This window comes from Lissotriton vulgaris, chromosome 4_1 (genome assembly GCF_964263255.1).
Source record: "Lissotriton vulgaris chromosome 4_1, aLisVul1.2, whole genome shotgun sequence".
In the NCBI taxonomy this organism is placed as follows: domain Eukaryota; kingdom Metazoa; phylum Chordata; class Amphibia; order Caudata; family Salamandridae; genus Lissotriton; species Lissotriton vulgaris.
In genome coordinates, this window is record NC_141691.1 from 928648343 (window position 1) to 928671970 (window position 23628).

The window sequence follows — 23628 nt, forward strand, 5'->3', positions numbered from 1 at the left end:
TAGAATCACTGTCACTATCCTCACCCTCTTTGGTTTATCCTCTTACTTCCTTTTCTCCTCTTTCTGAAGTTCCTCACTCATCAATGAAGGGTATAACCTAATTCCCTCAATTATGTCAGCTATCCATTTTGGTTGTTCAACATCCCACCTTGCTTCAGCACAGCTACATACCACTTTTCTGACCTTATCCTGATATCTCTCTTTCTCTTTGACATGAGCGCCACACTCCCATTCATTAAGTGCCCCATACTGTGAGGGCTAGGAGGTGACTTCACCTCCTACAATACCCTTCTCAGAATTTAAACAATTCTCAAATTAAATGTGCCATAGCATTGAACAATCAAAGCACGTTCTTTTTCTGTCATCTTATGCCATTGACTCAGCCAAATGCACATGCAGAGCCCCACATTTATGGCCACAGAATGGCCTGCTGTTCCTTTTGGCGGCGTTTCTTCTCCTTCTCAAACAGAGACTCTCACATCTCAGATAGCTCTGAAAAAAGTGATTTTTTAGCAATAATATCAAGAATCACAAATAGAATTTTCATTTCAAGCCAGGAAATAATCCTTTAACCACAAATCTCGTTCGTCATCAACAACCAATCTCAGCATGTCACTCTGTGATGTAATCAACCAATAACAGAGCTGCACTAATGCCAACCGTCCAATCTGAGGACGGCACCTTCTGACATACTTTTCACTCCATGCAGCGGTTCACCATCCTTTACAGGTTTTATAAGCGCACCCTTTTTTCAGCTCTAAGCAAGCGTAAAAACAAAATAAGCAATTTCAACAACTAACTTTTTGTCTGATTCACCAAAGAATTCAAAGTATTCAATCATCTGGAGTGACACTTTCTGACCTACCCAGAGACACACTTGAGTGAGACCTCAACCAGCGGAAAATAACCCTGGTTAATGCAGTTTCTCCTTTGTGCAAAAGGATCCACCGCACCAATCACAATTCACTCTCACACAAAGTTATATGTCCCTACCTCAATTGTACACCCTATGCCATCTCACTACTAACCCCACAAAGCCTAGCAGACAAATTTCACACTTTTACTGGGATCTTCAGTTACATCCGGCCTGATAACAACATCAACTGCTCTGCATTAAGCACATTCACATCTGTACCACAACTAAAACATCATCGCATCACACCTCACAGTCTTACACAATACTGCAAAGTTGACATACACAATTACATTGCGCAATCCTAAAACTACTCACTCCTCTGATGTTACAAACCTTTCCCGAAACACTGGAACTCCGTTGAGTCTCTGAATCGAGACAGGGGTTTTAAGGGCTAGGACTGGGTGGTTTGGGCAAATTTGGAATTTCTACGGGGATACTCTAACTCTCTTTTGCTTCACGAACTAGCCATCCTCTGCTACCATCTGAAACAGCGCTGCGCCTTACAACATAATCTCTTAGTCAAGTTATTAAAAAATGTTCCCCATTGTTCAAATGGTCTTTTCTTAGTTGAAATGAAGCATTGAAAGGGAGAGGACATCAACAATACATTGCTAACTTGTAAAGCCAATGTGAATCCATAATAAGGACTAAGGGCCATATGTATCAAGCAAAATTGCGATCGCAAACGCCGAAATTTGCAGAATTTCGGCGTTTGCAATCACAATTTTGCTAAATTTTGCAATTTTGCAAAATGGTTTATATGAAGGCAAATCTGCGTGCAAAATAAGGAATCGCAAAATTTGTGATTCCTAATTTTGCGATTGCATTTAAGGAATTGCACATTTTGCGATTCCTTAAATGCAATGTAAGAAGCACCAATGTAAGAAGCGCCAAAAAAGTGCAATTTGGCCTTAAGGAATTGCAAATTACCACCAACTTCAAGTTGGTGGTAATTTGCGATTTCTTTGAAAAATGCATTTTTTGCATTTTTCAAAGTGCAATGTCAAGCACATACATGCCCTTAGGGCATGTATGTGCGCCACATGTGCCCCCATGCTTATTTCAGGGGTGCAACAGGGTGTCCTTTTGACACCCTTTCACCCTTGGAATTGCATTCTCAATTTGCAATTCTCTAATAGCGAATTGCAAAAAATCGCTATTTGATAATCGCAAAAGAGGATTTTGATAGATATGGCCCTTAGGGCCATATGTATCAAAATCCTCTTTTGCGATTAGCCCTTAGGGCCATATGTATCAAAATCCTCTTTTGCAATTCTCAAATAGCGATTTTTTGCAAATCGCTATTTGACAATCGCAACATGCTATGTATGTAGGATTTGCAATAAATTTAGAGAATCATATATATTCCTTAATTGCGAATCTCAAATTGCGATTTGCAATTAAGGAATACCTCCCCATTCATTCCTATGGGCATAGAGGCTCACAGGAATGAATGAGAAGACATTCTCAATTAGCAATTAGTAATTAGAGAATCGCAAATTGAGAATGCAATTTCAAGGGTGCAAGGGTGTCAAAAGGACACCCTGTTGCACCCCTGAAATAAACATGGGTGCACATGTGGCGCACATACATTCCCTAAGGGCATGAATGTCCTTCACATTGCACTTTGAGAAACGCAAAAAAGTGCATTTTTCAAAGAAGATTCCTTAAGGGCAAATTGCACTTTTTTGGTGCTTTTTAAATTGCATTTAGGGAATCTCAAAATATGCGATTCCTTAAATGCAATCTCAAAATAAGGAATCGCAAATTTTGTGATTCCTTATTTTGCACGCAGATTTGCCTTCATACATACCATTTAGCAAAATTGGAATCGCAAAAGCCGAAATTCTGCGAATTTGGGCGTTAGCGATCGCAATTTTGCTTGATACATATGGCCCTAAGAATCGCTAAATATAGTTAAAGAATTTTATTTGGATTACCAATCAATTCAGTATATATGCAAACCACAAGTTCAGTAAATGCAGAAAAGCAATAGGTAAACTTACACATCTCAATAGGATAAGACACTAAAGAATGAGATACTGAATTGTGATAACCTGAACAACATTGAACATCAGAACTTTGTAATTCTCAACCTTGAACATCTCTCCGTCTGGTACATGATGAACAGAAGGCCTCTTTTGACCATACATTTTCCATGTTCACTGCCGAGTTCTAGCCTACAGGCCTCATTATATTCAGTCTAATACAAACAATAAACCTTTCTCTAACTAACAAGAATCATAATAACACACCTGTGAAAAGAAGAAAAGAATATGCTGGCAAGACTAAATGCATTTCAATTGAGGCCTGTAGTCAGGATAAGTTAGCTGAGTAGTTACTCAAATACATGATTGTACATACACATGTGTAACTTGAAGAATAAATGTTAAACGTGAGTACAAGTACATGATTACATATTTCAACTGAACTTTAGAGTACACATATATACATATGAAATATGTATATATGCATACAAGAAATATGTATGCAATATGTATACAATATATACAAGAAACTTGCGGGGACATTATTTGGCCTTTTGAAAACCTTAAGGAAATTTCTTCCTCTTCTGCCCAGGCTGCAAAAGAAACGGTCATCTGTGTCCTCATTCTGTCCCAATTGGACTACACCAACGCCCTTCTGGTGGGCATTCCGGGCTAGCAGTTAAAAAGTTACAGGTGTGTTGTATCCTTGTGCTTATTCTCGTGCTCGCCTCGCCGCATGCACTGGAACTTGGAATCCGGTGTTTCGGTATTCCTGGCATTCCTGTGCAGCGGTTGGCGTGGGCTCTTCTCCTTCCTATCTCGGCTTACCAAATAAATTACCTTTAATCACCCAACGACGTGCAGAGTTCTTCTTCATTTCCAGATTACTTCACTGGCGACATCGGAGAAACAAACCCACGTAACTTCAGAGCCTACAGCCCCGGGACCTCCGGACAAGATTACCGTTGCTGAAGTCCTGTGCGCAATCCTCACAACGTCCTCCGCCGAAGTTCTGTCATATTTAAATTGGAACCATCCTGAAAATCCCGCTCTTCCTGCTAAAGCGGTGAGATTTATATGCTTTTTTCTTCGTTTTTTTCTTCCTTTTCGCTGCCATTTAAATCGACGCATGGGCATTCTCTCGCACTAGGAACACTCCTTCTCGAACAAACAGGTGCATGCGCATGAGCTCGCGCTCCTCCTCCTGTTTACATCACAAAGGCAGCGTCAGCACAAGCATCACAAAGGCAGCGTCAGCACAAGCAAATTTCGCGCTCCACGTTCTATCTTACATCATAAAGGCAGCGTCAGCACTAGAAAACTTTACTTTTACAGATCTCTTGCCTCTATGACATCACAAAGCTTCTCTCCTCAATAAAGAACCACAATTACCTCACACTAATTTTTGTTCTTTTGAAGGATTTGATTCCAATTTAGACCTTTCTCAAGGTTATTTATGTCATCATTTTGACTCTGAAAGCGCATTTACAATGGAAAGTTTTAATGCCCCACCACCATTTCTTGCAAGTCCAGGCGAACCTCCATTGGAGTGGAAACAATGGCGTGAAGGTTTTGAGGCTTACTTAGAAGCCATTGGTGGAGAAAATTATACGGATAAACGCAAACTCGCTATTCTCAAACATTCTCTTGGTGCTGAAGGAAGACAAGTTCTTTCTCATTTTCCTCCCCTTGCTTTAGACAATTCCTCTGAGGAAGAAACTGATGTTTATGAAAATGCCATCATGCAACTGGATAAACAATTTATCTAAAAAGTCAACGAAGTTGTAGCACGTCACAAGTTTCTTAGCAGACAACAACTTCCCATTGAACCCATAGATTCCTTTGTCAAAGATTTAAGAATTCTGGCTGCCAAGTGTAACTACCAACAGTTCCATGATCAAATGGTAAGAGACCAGCTTGTGCATAACGTTTCTGATGTAAAACTCCAAGAAAAGTTACTCGATGCAAAGGATTTATCTCTTTCAAAGGCTCTTGATATTGCGCACCGATTTGAAGGTATGAAGTTGGGCATCAAAGAATTGTCTGATAAAAAACCAAAAGAATCTCCTTTGGAAAAACCCAATATTTCTGTGGTTCAAACCGTCAGGAAAAATCCAACTGAATCTGTTCCCAACAAACCTATGTTTCCTTCTTCATCGTATCAAGGTTTCAGAAAAGAAGTAATTTGTTTCAAATGTGGCTTTCCAGGCCACGTTGCAACTGATAAGAGGTGTCCCGCTATCGGACAATTCTGCAACTATTGTAAATCTAGGGGTCATTTTGCCAGAATGTGCAAAAGTCGCAACAGATCAAAAAACTTTTCTTCTGATTCTAGACGCCCCAGATTCTCTGAGGTTCAGGCTGTGGACATGGATGATGATGTCTATGATGATATATGCACCATTTATGAAGTTGGGGAAGAAAAAAAAGATTCACCTTTCTGTATGCTTCAAATCGGATCCAAGTCTATAAAAGTCATGGCAGACTCAGGTGCAAAATACACGTTGATTGGTGACGATGTTTTGTTGAAAGAATTTCCGGATGTTATATCCTTATTTCCTTCTGACATAAAATTAAGGGGTTATGGTAAAAAACCTATTGAGGTATTTGGGTACTTCCACTCCACCTTATCATTCAAGGGCAAGTCAATACCTGCTAAAGTTTATGTTGCCAAAGATGGGTCATGTTTACTGGGTTGGCCGCAACAAAGAGAGTTGATGATGAAGCTTGATCCCAATCATCCTGATCAAGTTCTGGGGTATTCTGATTTTATCAATTCTGTTGATGTGTCTGCTGACAATAAATGGGAAACACTTTTTCCACAGGTTTTTTCCCCCAAGTTGGGTTTGCTGAAAAATTTTAAACATAAAATTATTCTTAAACACAATGCTGTTCCCAAGGTACATAAAGTACGTAATATTCCTTTGGCTTTAAGGGAATCTGTTAAAAAAGAACTTCAGAGGTTATGTGACCTGGATGTAATTGAGGAAATTGAATCCTCAGAGTGGCTTTCTCCTGTAGTGGTGGCCCACAAGCCCAATGGTAAAATTCGTCTTTGTGTTGATATGCGCGATTTAAATTCCAATGTGTGGGTTGATAGGCATCCTCTACCCAATATTGGAGAAATGTTCTCTAAACTTAAGGATGCATCTATCTTCACCACATTGGATTTGTCTAACGCATATCATCAGATTGCCCTTCACGAAGATAGTAAACATCTTACATCTTTTATAACCACTGAGGGTGCATACAGGTATAAGAGAATGCCTTTTGGCTTAGTGTCCGCGTCCTCAGTGTTTCAGCGGGTCATGCACGACATGTTCACAAATGTTTCTAACGTATTATATTTTCAGGACGACATATTGGTTTTCGGCAAAGATGAATGTGAACATCCTGAAATTTTATTTAAAGTCCTGTCCATTTTACAAGACAATGGTCTTACCCTTACCAAAGAAAAGTGTAAATTCAACAAAGATTCCGTTGATTATCTAGGCCATTCCATCAGTAAAGAAGGCATTTCTCCCAAATTGAGTTTAGTTAAGGCTATTGAAAATGCTCCCGAACCAGTTAACAAGGATCAGCTCAGATCCTTTTTCGGTTTAGCCGAGTATTATGCAAAGATCATTCCTTCCTTTTCTGATAAAACTTCTCACTTACGGAAGTTGATGAAAAACCAACAACAATTCATTTGGGATGACAATTGCAAAGATCAATTCAATTTTGTAAAAAAAAATATTGTTGCTGCTCCTGCCTTATCTCCATTTGATACCAGTTGTAAATCATTTATTGTCACTGATGCAAGCAATGTTGGCGTTGGTGCGGTGCTGATGCAAAGGCAAAAAAGTGGCTTTGTCACTATTGCTTTTGCATCAAGACCGTTACGTGGCGCGGAAACAAAATATTCTACTTTGGAAAAGGAAACCTTGGCTTGTTGGTGGGGAATTGAATATTTTCGGAGATACGTTTATGGTACAGATTTTGTTGTACGCTCTGATCATCGTCCCCTTGTGGATCTTTTTACAACTAAAGGTTGTGGTAAAGCCACTTCCAGGATTGCATGATGGCAGTATAAGTTACAAGATTTTCATTTCTCTGTCGAATACATTCCTGGAGCGAAAAATGTCTTAGCTGACTTCCTTTCTAGGTTACCTGTAGAAGATGATAATCATGTTGCTCCTGATGATGATTCTGATAAAGTAGTGTCAATCTGTGAAGTGTCCAATGGTTGCATCCGTGAAGATGATTGGATTCTGGCTTGTGGTAATGATCGTGATTACTTAGATGTTCTGTCTTTTGTTAAAAATGGTTGGCCTTCCAAGAACAGTTTATCCCCTAGCATTTTGCCTTACTTTCATGTAGCACAAGAGCTTTCCATCCAGGGGGAAACTTTGTTGAGAGGTTTGCTTTTGGTTGTACCACACAGTTTAAGAGACACCGTATTAGACATGGCTCATGAGGGCCACCCGGGCATGTCCAGTATGAAAAGGAGAATAAGGAGTGAATTTTGGTGGCCTGGTGTCGACAAGTTGATTGAGAAAAAGGTAAGATCTTGTGTTAAATGTTGTGTGAGTGATAAATCGCAAAAACCTATTATATATCAACATGATTCTATCTCGAGACCATCTAAACCATGGGAATGCGTTTCTATAGACATTGCTGGTCCGATGTCTTTAGGTCGTAGTCCGGTCTATGCTATTGCTTTGATAGACCAATTCTCCAGTTGGCCTGAGGTGAAATTTGTTCCCCATGTATCTTCTAGGGTAGTTATCGACTTCCTTAATTCAATTTTTGAAAAAGAAGGTTTCCCTACTTCCATCCTTTCTGATAATGGCACACAGTTCACCTCTGCGGAGATGAAGTCCTTTTGTTGCAACCATGGTATTTTGCACAAACCCTCTTCTGTGTATTATCCTCAAGGCAACGGCATGGCAGAGAGATGGATTAGGGTGCTCAAAGAAGGCCTACAACTTGCTGTGTGCAACAGTGAGAATTGCTACGATGCTGTTAGGAAACTCTTGTGGAGTTATAGGAATACTCCAAAGTCCGATGGTGATTTGTCTCCTTTTGAGAAAATGCGGGGGAGGAAGGGTGTGTGTAACATGAGCCAGCCCTGGATGAGGGATCTTGTCGATGGCAAATTCAGGAAACGCAATGCTCCTGTGGTTTGTGCTAATACCAGCAATCCATGCAAAGTTGGAGATTGGGTACGTGTGAGAAAGTCCGGTTTTATTAAATCTGGTGTGTCGCACTTCTCCGACCCTTTGCTTGTTGTTAGAGTGGGTAGTCAAGTGGTGGAATTGTCAGACGGTAATGTTTGGAGCCTCTCCAAGGTTGTCAAAGTTCCGTCTCTCCTTAGTGGTTCCTTTTCTCCCAACCAGTCAGGAACCTCTCATTCTTCCAATTCATGTCACCTTCCCACTACCTCTCATCCGTACCTGCCTGTTCCCATTTCCTCCTCCTCCCGCAATATGTGTACTCCCCGTCTGAGGAAACCTCCTGTGTGGCTCAAAGACTACAATGTTGGAAAATGATTTTCATCTCATCAAACTGTTATGTTACTATATTCATTGTATTGCTTGTATGAATTTTATGTTGTTATATTTTCTCTTTTTCTTTTCTAGAAAGGACGATGTGTTGTATCCTTGTGCTTATTCTCGTGCTCGCCTCGCCGCATGCACTGGAACTTGGAATCCGGTGTCTCGGTATTCCTGGCATTCCTGTGCAGCGGTTGGCGTGGGCTCTTCTCCTTCCTATCTCGGCTTACCAAATAAATTACCTTTAATCACCCAACGACGTGCAGAGTTCTTCTTCATTTCCAGATTACTTCAAGGTGGTCCAAAATGCGGCAGCCAGACTTCTTCTTGAGATTCCTTCCAGGAAAATCGTGAGACGTCACCTACACTCTTTGCACTGGGTTCTGGGGGATGTGCAGTTTTAGTTATGGCCAGCCGCGCTCTTCACGGTCTTGGCCCTACCTACCAACAAAAACGGTTTTCTTTTTATGCCCCCTCCTGACAGTTGCGATCCACGTTTCAGCGTTCCACTCAGGTCCCGCGATTCAAATGTAAGAGGCTGGGAGGCAGCTCTATGGCCCTTCCTTTCCGCCTGTGGCTTACTCAGGATCCGCTGATTTTTAAGAAGAACCTGAAAACACATCTTTTTGCATAATACCTGACTATGGCCCCCCTTGGTGATGCGCCGGGACACTTTCGAGTATCTGTGCGCAATATAAATTTAATTAACATAACATAACATCAAATTTCTAATCCCCACAATGATTAAATTTCATTAATGCATTTAAATGTTTCATACACATTACTGAAGTTAAGGCACACAGTGAATATAAGATTTCAAAATACGAGTACGTAATTGTCAAAAAGTGACGTATGAGGGTGGAGTCTAAATTGCACTGCTCCAGTACCAATGCATACATTTTGTTGAAAAATTACGTGGAACTACAATGTCAGTGGTTGCCCATTAATTTACTCTATTATGTATGCAACATAAGTAAATCCAAAGTAGCCTCGTCATCATTGTTATACTTCTCAAATTGCCCCAGCTCCTAGCAATACTGAGGCAACCCTTGTGATTTTTTTCAAGGTACTGTTGCTGCTGATCGGTCTGCTGGTTGATACAATTGACAGGGGAACCCTACTCACTGGGAGCCTGGGCATAGTATTTAAACAAAAACAATGGCTCCTGTGGGTAAATACTCAACAAGTTATAATATTATAAATGCACAATGGCAATATGGGTGATATAAAAGAGACAAAAGGCAAGTAAGTGGTATATGCACAAGAAGAATATATTAAATACCAGAAAAAAAGGGGGGTATACATGTAAACAATTACCACATTGATATACATTTGTACAATTTCAAAACGGTGTAATCGTGTCCCAAGTGAATAAATTCTAACAAAAAAACTAAACATATTACAATAATTAAGGAAAAAGTGACATGCGGTTCTTTAACATGGATTCGTTTTTTGTTTTTTGCAGAGGAAAAGAAGCGACCTATATATTAATTTTCAAATAAATGCAAAAAGTTGCCCAATTGCGACAACTTATTTTCAAAAACGGTCCGCTTCTTCTAAGAGTTGTCGACGACGTTTCGACCTTATAAGGATAGAAGGTCTCTTCAGGACTGAGTGGATATGGGGCACCTAAAAAAGTGGTATCAGAAAATATATCTAATGCGTCCGTTTGCCTTCTTTACTACAACTAGGTCCCGGCCGGGATCTCTGTAAGTTGTTTTTATTCACCTTCCTCACGGTGTCACTATCACCATGCACACACCGCAGTTAGAATCGAGCAGGTAGTGCATAACCGTCCTACATGGACTGCTATACCATATATACTCCCTTCACTTTGCGTTGGTCCACCTGTCTAAGGTAGATATATTTTCTGATACCACTTTTTTAGGTGCCCCATACAGTGGTTGGAGTCCAGGGACAGGATAGTGCTGAACATGACCAGTGTTAGACCTGGCACCATTGGCGTGGTTCTCCCTTCCATATTTGCTGTAGCCTCATGTATTTTTGCTGGTGTTAGATGCTTTGGGCACTGTGCCACTGCTGTCCAGTGCCACCGTGCAAGTGCTCCCTATTATAAATTAATGTATTAATTTGTGATTCCATGATTGGCTGATTTGATTTACTTGTCAGACCCTTGTACAGTGCACCAGGGGGGCCCAGGGCTTGTAAACCAAATGCTGCTAGTGGGTGTACAGCACTGGTTGTGCCACCCACAGAAGCAGCCTTGTAAAATAAGTCTAAGGCATGCCATTGCACTCCTGTGTGGAGTGCAAAAAACGATGGATTTAGGCCCAGATCTCTGTACTGGGGTGAATGTATGACATTGTTCTGCATTCTGTCCATCAACTGTGGTTTTTGCATTTGTCACCCCGAGTGAGATGGGTATGCTCAGACGTGAGTCCCATGCTCTCCACGCCACTGGATTCAAGCAAGCCGGGCTGAAGATGTCTGGAATGCCAGAAACCGGTCCTCGGAAGCTTGTTTTCGGTCCAGGGAAGGCATGGCTTGGCAGTTCAGGCTGGACTGTTCCCATGAGGCACAGGGTCAGACTGATTTGTATATGGCCATGTCTGAACTGGGGTGGTGTGGAGTGCAAAAAAACGATGGATGTAGGCCCAGATCTCTGTACTGGGGTGAATGTATGACATTGTTCTGCATTCTGTTCATCAACTTTGGTTTTTGCATTTGTCACCCGAGCAGGATGGGTATGCTCAGACGTGAGTCCCATGCTCTCCACGCCACTTGATTCAAGCAAGCCGGGCTGAAGATGGCTGGAATGCCAGAAACCAGTCCTCGGAAGCTTGTTTCCGGTCCAGGGAAGGCATGGCTTGGCAGTTCGGGCTGGACTGTTCCCATGAGGCATAGGGTCAGACTGATTTGCATATAGCCATGTCTGAACTGGGGTGGTGTGGAGTGCAAAAAAACAATGGATTTAGGCCCAGATCTCTGTACTGGGGTGAATGCATGACATTGTTCTGCATTCTGTCCATCAACTGTGGTTTTTTGCACATATCACCTTAGTCATTCAATATATTGAAAGACACATATTGGTGGTGTCACAGACTTGGAAATCTACACAGAAAATTCATATACATCAGACTACAAAATAAGGGCAACAGGAACAAGCAAAGAGGCATATTGACTGGAGAGGCAGCAGAGTGTCACATTGGCCTCCTTGCCTCATCACTAGGCACATACAAATTGGCTACACAGGGCTGCATCTCATTGACAACAATATGATTATGCCCCAAGCATGAGACTGATTATGGGCAAAAGTGAGCAGGCCACCACCGATGGCAGCACATATGCACCATTGTGCACTGGTGTCTGAGTTATGTGCAAGAATGTGTATGTGCAGTGAGCTTTCCCTTCAGGCACATGTACAATCTTCTACAATGCAGTGGAACTCCCATTCCTTTTGACTACAAGGGCAGCGTACATAGGAGGCAGCACATACATTCAGACCATGGTAAACCTGGCAAAAACATGAGAAAGACATCTTTCCTCAACGTATCTGCTGTTCACATGTGTGCTGCCTTGTGCATGTAAACATGTAAAGAGGCGTCAGAAGGCCTTGTGAAGAATGATAAGCATACATCCCCTGCAGCCCCACATGGAAAGTAAAGCTGTTGTGGAGACTGGTGTAATAAAAGATGTTAAAAAGTGTACAGACTCCATAACCACAGCATTCAAACAATGCTATGCAGAGCACAATGCCCACAGTGCATCCTGTGTAAATCTGTCCTAGATAAATAACCACATATGGTTAAATATTTGTCAAAACAATCAAAAACTATTTTCCCAAAAGAACTTTGCTCGCCAAAACATTGATAGCCTGTCCCTTGAAGATGCTGTAATCACAATTGTAAACCTCAAAATTGATTGGGGGGATGCATCTGTTGTGATTCACTACCAATCCAACAGGACAGGCCCACACAGCAAAACATATTGGGAACACAATGCCTCAAAAAGTGACAATTTATTATTAATAAAACACTTGTAAACAAATCCACTAACTAATCCTACACTAGACTAACCTAACTTGTACTAACACCTAACTACACTAACCTAATTAGCTTACCTAAGACTACACACATAACAACATATCTTAAACATCAACCTACCACCCCCATTATGACACATCTTTGACGGCACAAGGACACCTTATCCTATACATCAACTAACTAAACATACATACTAAACAAATATTTATTTTGTATTTATTTTTATTTTTTATTAACAAGTATAAAAACACATCAACCCCCATCTAAAGTTAATGGAAACTTAAACAAAAGCACTATAAAGATAAAATCCTATAATTAATAAGCTACCTAACACTACATTATCCCTCCACTAAATCTACACTTAACACTTTATAACTACTAAATATGTTGACAGGATATAAAATAGAAGAGGGTAAACATGGGACTGGACAGGGTGGGAAACAGAACAACCATTGTCCATCAATAAGGGAGCCCCAGGGCCCCCTTAATGTCCATTAAGTGGCCCTTAATCTCATCCTGGTCCTGTTCAAGTCGGGCAACTCTGACGTTCAAACTGAGTATTAACCTCTTCTCCCTCTTTGTGAGTACAGACCTTTGTCGTTGAGCTAGATCTCTTGAGGATGTCCCTGTTTGTGCACTTTGTGAGTGGTGAAGATTCATGTGAGAAGATGTGGCTGATGTACGTGGAGTAGCTCCTGATGTACCTTGGATAGCTGACCATCTCCTTTGAGTGAGCAGATGACTTCTGGATGGGCCAAGGATTTGCTCGGTCTGGCTCTGGTGTGTTGACGATGCAAGCAGTATTGTGTGTTTCTTACTAACATTCATTGTACAGTGTATGATGGACTTCCATCTGCCTGCAGCCCTTTCCTCCGTGTTCCTCGTGGCCATTGCCTTGTACCCCTTAGCCACACGCCTGATGTCTTGATAACATTCCTTTCACAGGAGGAACTGACATTGCTCCTCCGGGGACATGTTATCTGAAAAAATGAAACGATAATTGTCATGTTTCCTGACTCCCACAAAATGTTGGCAAAATTCTGATTTTCCACGCCTACGAACAATGAGCCATAGATTACGTGAACATCATCAAAAGGAACATGCAAATAGACACATGACCTAATAAATCACAAACACATCATAGCCGTATTATGAATTAGATGGTCATGGACAGGGAAACATCCTTTACCACGCATGCATTATTACACAGCAAACACCGCAAACTATTACAACGCATTCACCATTACAAAGCTACGGTGGAGTTAGAATAGTAAATTGCGTTGTAATGGGGAATGCATTATATTAGTTTGCGGTGTACAGCCCTGCGTAAAAGATTTTGCTGTGTAATAACTGTGGGGAAAGGGCACTGCGGAGTAACGCATGTGGGATAAAGTGTCTATTTGTCATGACTAAGAATGAGGTTGGTGGCCAGACTGGCCACTGGGCTCAGTTGCGCACAACTATAGTGAGAGTTACTCTCTTTTTAAACACAATCAAGAATATTTTTAACTTGATATGAATTCATCAATCAATTTAATGTTCAAAACCTTCACAAAGATAAACAATCTAAAGTATATCATGGAAAATTCATACATAAACCAACTTAATTGTTGGAAAAAGTGACTTTAACAATTCTACTAATAATTGCATTACATCACGTCACTATGTATTATACATAAAAGAGCCCTATGTATTATACATAAAAGAGCCCAATGCATTTCGGGACTTCAATTGTCCCTTTTTCAGGGGCATTGAACAAACCATGAATACGAATAGATGAATTAATTTACATCATTAATGTAGTGGATCAAAAAGCCATTATTTTTTTAGAAATGAAGCATTAGCCACTTGTGACGTTGTCACTGTGAGGGGCAATGATGATGCAGACGCTAGTGTTGGGGCACGTTGCTTTTATTTAAAATAAGCTTTTAACAGGAAGAGCGCCGAGCGTCTGTTTGCGCCGGCAAATGGCGGCCCTCGCGCATGCGCAGTCCGCTCATGGAAGATGGCGTCTGTGCGTGTGCGTGATGACGCACACACAAAGACTAGAGCGCGACTCTACACCACTAAATCCACCTTAGAAGATAATAATAAATAATTGGAAAAGAAAATAGACCAGACGCCCCTTAGTTGCACTCCAAAACATGAAACATGACAGAGTGTAAATAAATTAATGTTAATGTGATACACTCACACGTTGACTCTATATGCCTGCATACATGCCAACATTTCAACTTCGATAAGAGGGAGAAATATGCGTGTGTGCAACGACCTGAATAACGTGTAACGCGAAACGGGTCCGACATAACACTAAATGGCAGTGGCGGTTGGTGACATTTGAAAGTGGTAAAGCATAGAATTAGTGAAGGAGCACACCGTGGCAAGCGTGCGTAGTGAGCGAGATGAATGACCTAGGGGGGGTTAGGGGGATGTTCTCCCCCTGAGAAATTTTTGAAAAAAAGAGTGTCTAGACCAACGCTCCTCATTTTTGATTGTGAAGAGTAAAGTGCATGTGGTTATGTAGATGTCTCAGACACTGTTGTACATGGCATTAAGCGACTTGCAAATTGTGACTCGCAATTGAGCGCAATTTGCGAGTCGCTAAATGCCATGGTCGTATATCTGGCCCCAAATCTTCTTAGGGTGACCCGTAATTTTAATAGCCATGGTAGACTACCAGCACAGTCCGATTCATCAAAGCAGCACAACTCTATGGAACCTGAAGGAGAAACACAGAAATACCACATCTAATGCCTGGTATTCGTCAGAGCTAAGATGTGCGCATAGCAATCAACAGCTGAACAGGCAATCCTGAAAAGGCTTACCAAGCTCCGCTACTAAAATACATATTCAACATTGAACAAGCACTGAGAATGCTTGATATCTAAATCATATAAGAAACATCATGTAAAATAGACAAAGTCTCTTCAAAATTAAAAAAAGTGCCTTTCTCTCACACTACGATTCAGAAAAGGGGGTGGTGATGAACAGAGTGTCTGAATTAAGCAGACCACTCTTACCCAGTCCAAAGATCAGGGCTTGATCCATCACCGTTATTTATCTCACTGCACCATCCCAGCTCAGAACCTGGCTATATGCAAATCAGTCTGTCCCTGGCCCAGTGCATCATGGGAACAGGGCAGACTAAACTACCAAGCCAATTCTTCACCAGAAAGGAGACAAGCTACAGGAACAGACTAATTTGCATACAGCCAGGTTCTGAAACTGGGATGGTGCAGTGAGCTAAAAAACGGTGTTGGATCCAGCCCTGATCTCTTGACTGGGTGAGAGCTTTCTGCTTAATTCAGAGACTCTGTCCCTCACCACCCCTTGTTGTAAATATTTTTGTCGACCCTAAGCGTGGAAGGGTATTCTCAGATGTGAGACCCTTGCTCATTGCACCATCAGGATTCAAGCAAACCGGGCCGAAGACGGCTGTAATGCCAGAAACCGGTCCCCGGGAGCTTGTTTCCTTCCCAGTGTAAGAATTGGCTTCTGTAGTTTGGTTTGCCCTGTTCCCATCATGCACTGGGACAGGAACAGACTAATTTGCATACAGCCAGGTTCTGAAACTGGGATGGTGCAGTGAGCTAAAAAACGGTGTTGGATCCAGCCCTGATCTCTTGACTGGGTGAGAGCTTTCTGCTTAATTCAGAGACTCTGTCCCTCACCACCCCTTGTTGTAAATATTTCTCTCACACTACTGCACTAAGAAATACTTACAAGTGATAGTTTTGAAGCATAACTCATTAGTGAAATAATGCCAAGATGTACAACTTTTTTAGCAGTCGCACATGGGAAATCGGCCCTTTTGCGACCGCTATATAGCTCTGTGCACTGTACAAACCCTGTTTTGTGAGTCAGTAATCTATAACCAACTCACAGTACATTATTTAGTTATAGGTTGCGTGACACTGATCGATGTGACCGCTGTAATATGTCAGGTGGTGACTTTCTTCACATGGCCTGGCAATGCCCCTCAGTAGCAATGTATTGGAAACACATTTTTCAGTCTTTAAACACTATAACAGGTTTGACACTTACTCCTGACGCCTTTATGGGCATTACTGGAATACACGAAACCACTCCGTAAGGGTGTCAGAAAGCTAGTTACCATGGCCTCTTGCTTGGAAAGCGCAGAATAGCTACACGCTGGATGCAGGGACCTACTCCTACTGCTGCAAAATGGGAATGAGACATGTTGTTTTGTAATACACAATCTGATGTGTATAATGAGCTGTTACCCCCTAGCCATAGACCGAAAAGCTTCTGGAGCCTATTTACACAATATCAATTAGCACGACAATGTGAGGAAGACTAAACTTCAATAACAGAAGAGAGAGTGAGGGAAATTTTACACGTATTATGTGAGGTGGGAACTCCTGGTCCCCGGAACAAATTACAAAAACAATAGAGGAGTATCCCCTCGTAGGCAGAGAAATGTTTCTCTGGATCTAGGCTTGAGTGCTCTAGTCAGCACAAAATGCCCCAACCTGTTATTGGATAATGCATATCCTTATAGAAGACCCCTCACTCTCCAACCTAGTTGGTGACATGCTTCATCATCGGGGTCCCACCCCATAGGCCGAGTGCCTACAGGGTGTGCTGCGACACCTGACTATAGTGGAGCTGGCTAGTATTTTTCTTTTATGTGTGCATAACTATCAAGAAGTGTTTTAAAAAGGGCCAAAACTACTCACTTCAAGTATTTATTCTTGAGTGCTTGAACCCTTATTAAAAATGGTGTAGCACCTGTGCCTAATTAGGTAGGCGTTGGTGTCATAAGAAGTATAGTGCATTAAAAATAGCAGTGTGCTATGTGAGATGTGGAATTTACAAAAACTATTGATTAAAAAGGTCTACATGTTTCAACCATTAAATACATTCATAGGTTTTCGTCAGGACTGTGGTATTTTGAACTGGGTGGTCCGCACACGCTAAGGCGTGTCCTGCCCTAGTCCAAATAGGAGACCGCAAATTGCGATCTCGTGTAAAAGGGTGCGTTTTTCCTTGATCGGGAAAAAAACGCTTGGATGCGGCACTACCGCTTCATGGGCACCAGCGTTTCCAAGATGGCAAGAGTCTGTCTCTTGCAACTTCTGATCATCAAGCGGAAAACCTACTTGGTTCCTGCTGGAGGTGCCCCGAGGGTTTTCTGCTTGATGATTTAAATTATTTATACACATTGATCAAACACAACACTCTCTATCTGTGGGAGCGCATTAGTGAGTGACAGGGGGATCTATACATCCCGGTCCTGACGAAGGGGCATGTCGCCCCGAAACATGTTGACCCACACAGGAGAGCAAGACTAGTAACCCGATCTTGCACTCCGCCTCACCCCTTTTAACGATACCAGCCAGTGCCTATTAAATAATTTTTTCTAAACACCAGGCCAGGTATTTTTTAACTTTAATTTCACTGTTCATCACTTCTGACCTCACTGACACTCACTCCATTATCACTCACATAGTACTCACAATTAAAAGGTGCTCCGGCGTAGCCGCTTGTCGCAGCACTGCCCCGTCCCGCAGCGGGGGCGGGAAGACCCCGATGATGAAGCATGACACCAAGGGCCCTTTTGGTGTGTGAGGGGTATTTTAACACACTGAGTGTATTCCAACACCATCGGAATATGTATTGTATGTCTGTTTCAGGTGGTCTTTGTTGATTATTTAGACGTTCATAAGAGGAGGATTAGCCCACCGCGGTGCCTTGTTGCACCACCTCTTCACTCCCTTTGTTGATATTTTTGGTTTTTGCGCTTTTTGAGAGACAGAAGCCCCGCCACAGAATGAGGGAGCGTCTGCGGGCGGTGATTGTGGCATCGGGTTTCTGGAGACATGAATCGGGAGGCGGGAGACTAGCCTTCAAATCGGTAGTCTCCCGCCTGAATCGGGAGGGTTGGCATGTATGTGCCTGTGCTATCCACGTGATAACTTGTACTTAAAAGCTACTATTCATACATGGTGTAATCCCAAATCAACCATCCTGAAATCTGCCTATAACTAAAAGCACCAATCTATAAACTGCATCTTACCTTACTAAATGTCATGCTAACTATAAGTATCACCAAAACCTTTTCAGGTCCATAACCAATCCAATGGGAAGCTACAGAGGCTTAACTCGACCCACCCATAAATCCATAGCTGTGTTCATCTCCGCAAGAATGTAAGGCTTGTTTTTTTACTGAAAACCAAAGAAACACACGCTCAGTATCCTGACTGTTCATCTAAAAATACACACCAAGTTTGTTAGAAATAACGCACCTTCACCGCAGCCGAACACCTCCACTTCCAGATACACACCGACCCCCAGACCACACTCAGAGGCACCCCCATCTACAGACCGCCGGAACCACGCACACAATTCAGTGAAGACATCGCAGACTTCATCAGCCTGCACGCCCTCAGCTCCTCAGACTACATCCTCCTAGGGGACCTCAACTTCCACCTGGAGAACAACAAGGACAGCAACACCTCCACCCTGCTGGACAACCTCGCCAACCTTGGACTCAAGCAACTGGTGAACACCCCCACCCACTACGCCGGCCACACGCTTGACCCAGTCTTCTCCTCCAGCAAGTACATCTCCTTCAGCCTCTCCACCGGACTTCATTGGACTGATCACAGCTGCGTTCACTTCAGCTTCAGAAAAACCACGACCCACCACCACCCACAACAGGTTCCTCGCAGGAGCTGGAACAAGATCACCGCCGACCAGCTCACCGCCTCCCTCAGCCAGAACCCTCCCGCCAGCACAACGGACCCCAACGAAGCAGCCAGCAACCTCATACACTGGCTCACCAACTGCGCAGATGACCTCGCACCACTGAAGACCCCTCCCAGCAGACCCGGCAGCAAGAAAGCCTCTTGGTTCACCGACGAACTTAAGAACTCCAAGAAGAACTGCCACACCCTCGAGAAAGCCTGGCGCAACGACCAGACCAACCACAGACAACATGACTGCCCTCAAGCACGCCACCCGCAAACATCACCAGATGATCCGCACCACCAAGAAGACAGCATTCAAAGAACAACTGGACAACAACGCCCACAACAGCATGGAACTCTTCAGCATCGTCAAAGAGCTCTCCAACCCCAGCACCGGAAACAACAACATCACTCCCTCGCAAGACCTCTGCGACTCTCTCGCCTCGTTCCTCCTACCGCAAGATCGCAGAAATACACAACAGCTTTGGCGCACCTACCACGCACCCAACCACCGAACCAACGCCCCCCACCACCACCCTCTGCGCCTGGACCCCGGTCAGCACTGAAGACACCACCCGCACAATGAAAACCATCCACTCCGGATCCCCTACCGACCCCTGCCCCCACCACGTCTTCAACAAGGCCGACTCCATCATCGCACCCCAACTCCGGGACATCATCAACACCTCCTTCAACACTGCCACCTTCCCGGAGAGTTGGAAGCACGCCGAGCTCAGTCCCCTCCTGAAGAAAGCAACAGCTGACCCCACCGACCTCAAGAACTTCTGCCCCATCTCGCTCCTCCCTTTTCCTGCCAAAGTCATTGAGAAGATCGTCAACAGACAGCTGGCCACCTTCCTCCGAGATGAACGGATCCCTCAACCACTCACAGTCCGGCTTCCGAGCCAACCACAGCACCGAGACCGCCCTCATCGCAGCCACTGATGACATCAGATCCCTGCTTGACAACGGGGAAACAGCGGCCCTCATCCTCCTGGACCTCTCCGCAGTGTTCGACACTGTCTGCCACCGCACCCTAGTGCAGCGCCTCAGCAACATTGGAATCCAAAAGAAGGCACTGGAGTGGATCATCTCGTTCATCGCCGGAAGAACCCAGAGAGTCCGCCTCCCCCCATTCAGATCCGAGGCCACCAAAGTCATCTGCTGCGTACCACAAGGATCATCACTCAGCCCCACCCTCTTCAACGTCTACATGAGCCCCCTTGCAGCCATCGCACGCCAACACAACCTCAACATCATCTCCTACGCCGACGACACCCAGCTGATCCTCTCCCTCACCAACGACCCGCCACCGCCAGAACCAGCCTACACGAAGGGATGAAAGACGTCGTCGAGTGGATGCAGAACAGCCGCCTAAAACTGAACTCAGACAAGACGGAAGTCCTCATCCTGGGTTCATCGCCCTCGGCCTGGGACGACTCCTGGTGGCTCCCTGCCCTGGGTACCACTCTCAAGCCAATGGACCACGCACGTAACCTGGGCTTCATCCTGGACTCCTTACTCTCGATGACCAGACAAGTCAACGCCGTCTCATCATTGTGTTTCAACATCCTGCGCATGCTCCGAAAGATCTTCCGATGGATCCCCACCGAAACCAGGAAGACAGTCACCCAGGCACTCGTCACCAGCCGACTGGACTACGGAAACACCCTCTACACCGGGACCACGGCCAAACTTCAGAAAAGACTCCAACGCATCCAGAACGCCTCCGCACGTCCTTCCTGGACGTCCCCCGACACAGCCACATCTCTGGCCACCTGAGAGAACTGCACTGGCTCCCCGTCAGCAAGAGGATCACGTTCAGACTCCTCACCCACGCACACAAGGCTCTCCACGACATGGGTCCCAAGTACCTCAACAGCCGCCTGACCTTCTACACGCCCACCCGCCAGCTAAGATCGACCAGCCTCGCCCTCGCCGCCGTACCATGCATCTGCAGAGCCACCACCGGAGGAAGAACCTTCTCCTACCTGGCAGCCAAGACTTGGAACTCCCTCCCAATCCACCTTCGGCTGACCCAGGACCATCTCTCCTACAGGAAGCAACTCAAGACCTGACTTTTTGAGCAGTAATGAATCCCTCTTCCCCAGTGCCTTGAGACCCTTCCGGGCGAGTAGCGCGCAATACAAATGTTATGATTGATTGATTGATTACCTGTAACTGGTATACCATGGCTCATGGAGAAAGGAGCTGCGTCACGTGATCCACAACCGAATCCCCTCGCTAGTCTGTGAGATTCAGGCACCATATTTTAATGTCTGAGTGAGAATAATCTGCACTGTTTGCTTCATACTATTTCCTAATGATACGTGGTAAACAAACTCATTACGCTTGTATTCACCCACGAACGAACCGGGTGTTTCAATAAAGAATATTGAGAGAATAAGGCTTGCAACTAGGAAAATACTCGTGTTTACTCAGAAAGAAACTTTCTTGAGACAGCAAAATTTGCCCAGCTATTACGGATGTATTGTGATATTACCATAATGTGAACAGGGCTGTGTCATACAAACTACCTGAGAACCATGAATAGATTCTGGCGAAAACCGGCACCATTATTTAATGTACCACGATGTGGTACTCTGAAAGAAAAAAAACATTATTGATACAGCAAAATTTGCCCAGGTATTACGAACGTGTTATGATATTTACCATAAGCAATCACTCAATCAATCAATCAAAATCTTTATATTCAGGTATGATATATCCATAAAAGCACAGGTAAAATCAAACAATAAAACCATAGAAATACATGATTGATAAAAGGTAGTACAATATCTTAAAGGAAAGTGTTTCTGATAAGGCCATGAATTATGCGGGGCATCTACCATAAAAAGATATACAATTAATTATAAAAAGGCAAAGATACAAATGTTAAAAAATGGTTAACATGAAGCAATTATTATACAAGTCGGCCGTCATGGAGTACACATGGATCTGCTTGTGCATATTGCTGCTTTCAGAAAGGAGCCGACACGGAATATTAATTAATCTTTTTCCAAGCGAAGGTTTTCCTTGTAGGTGACTTTAAAATTAGTAATAGCATGATTCTTAAAAATTGGCTTCAAAAATGTTTTTGTAAATTTAGAATAAAAGCTACAAAAGAATAAAAAGTGTACCAATGTTTGTTTACTTCGTTCGTCACACGAGGCAGAGCAGCTCATCGAGGTTAGCATTAGATCCTAAAGAGAAACATAATAGGAATTTCAGAGTGCCAGCCCGTCGGCGGAAGAACAGTCCTCTCTCCCAATGACCTATGGGTTTTAAAAGGTATCGGGCTGGCAAATAGTAGGTGTCCTCAATAGACACATACCTAACAACTAAGCTTTTCTGAGCCTCTTTCCCATATCTGGCATCACTATAGTGATCATACAAAGCTACTTGTAACACTTTTTGTTTATAGCCTCAGAATCGGATGGATTTAGAAAAATATGTAGAAGTTTCCCACTTTTTAAACTCTCTCTTACAGCTGCAAGCCAAGGTATATCCCCGCCCTTCTCGCATTTGTGACAGTCGATTATTGCTTCCAAATTGAGACCCAGAATAGGGCCGGGCGTGAACTAATGTACTCTTCAACATAGGGCAATTTCAGTTCTTTGTGACAAACATACACAGGGGAAGAAATCGGGGCCATCAAGAGTTTCCTACAAAATCTGTTTTCTTCTCCCTGGATGCTATTACATTTTGTAAAGCCCCATACTTCAGCACCGTATGTTGCTGTAGGAAGGCACTGTCATTTAAAAAATATTCTTGCTAGCTAAAACCACTTCTGTCCTTTTAGGCTGTGGTAAACCAAGGATTGTATTACTACTTCTAGAGAACTTACATCTGCTATGTGCCACATGGTCAGTCCAGGAGCCATTTGCTGCATACAGAAACCCATGGTAAGGAAAGTGCAAGTGCTAGGTAAACATTCACAATTCACAGTGATTGTATTGACCATAATGTGATTAGGGCTGTGTCGTACTAACTACCTGAGAACCATGAATAGATTCTGACAAGAACCGGCACCATTTTTTAATATACCCCGATGATGTATTAACAATCTGTATCTCCATAATCTGCTCCAAATATTCATAATTTCCACTGCCCTTGCTTAACCAAAAATAGTGGTGTTAAACCAAAGGGTATTGAGCTCCTTGTTGGTATAATCCAGAGTGATTGAGTCATTTGCCATCGTGTTTAACTGCATTCAATAACACCATTCCTCAAGGACTGAGATTGTCCAGATAACAGATAAAAAATAATAATAACAACTATTTAAAAAAGGCACTCCGATGACTGGTTTCTAGGTACTTAGGATTATACGGTCGGTTGTTATAAACATTTTATTTTATGGCTCACGTTTCCGTCTAAATTGAATCAAAAGATGTGATCCAAGTCTCTCTATGCTAGTATAACGACGCGTCATTAGTGCTATGCGATGTACCCTGAACTACTGGATGGCTCAAG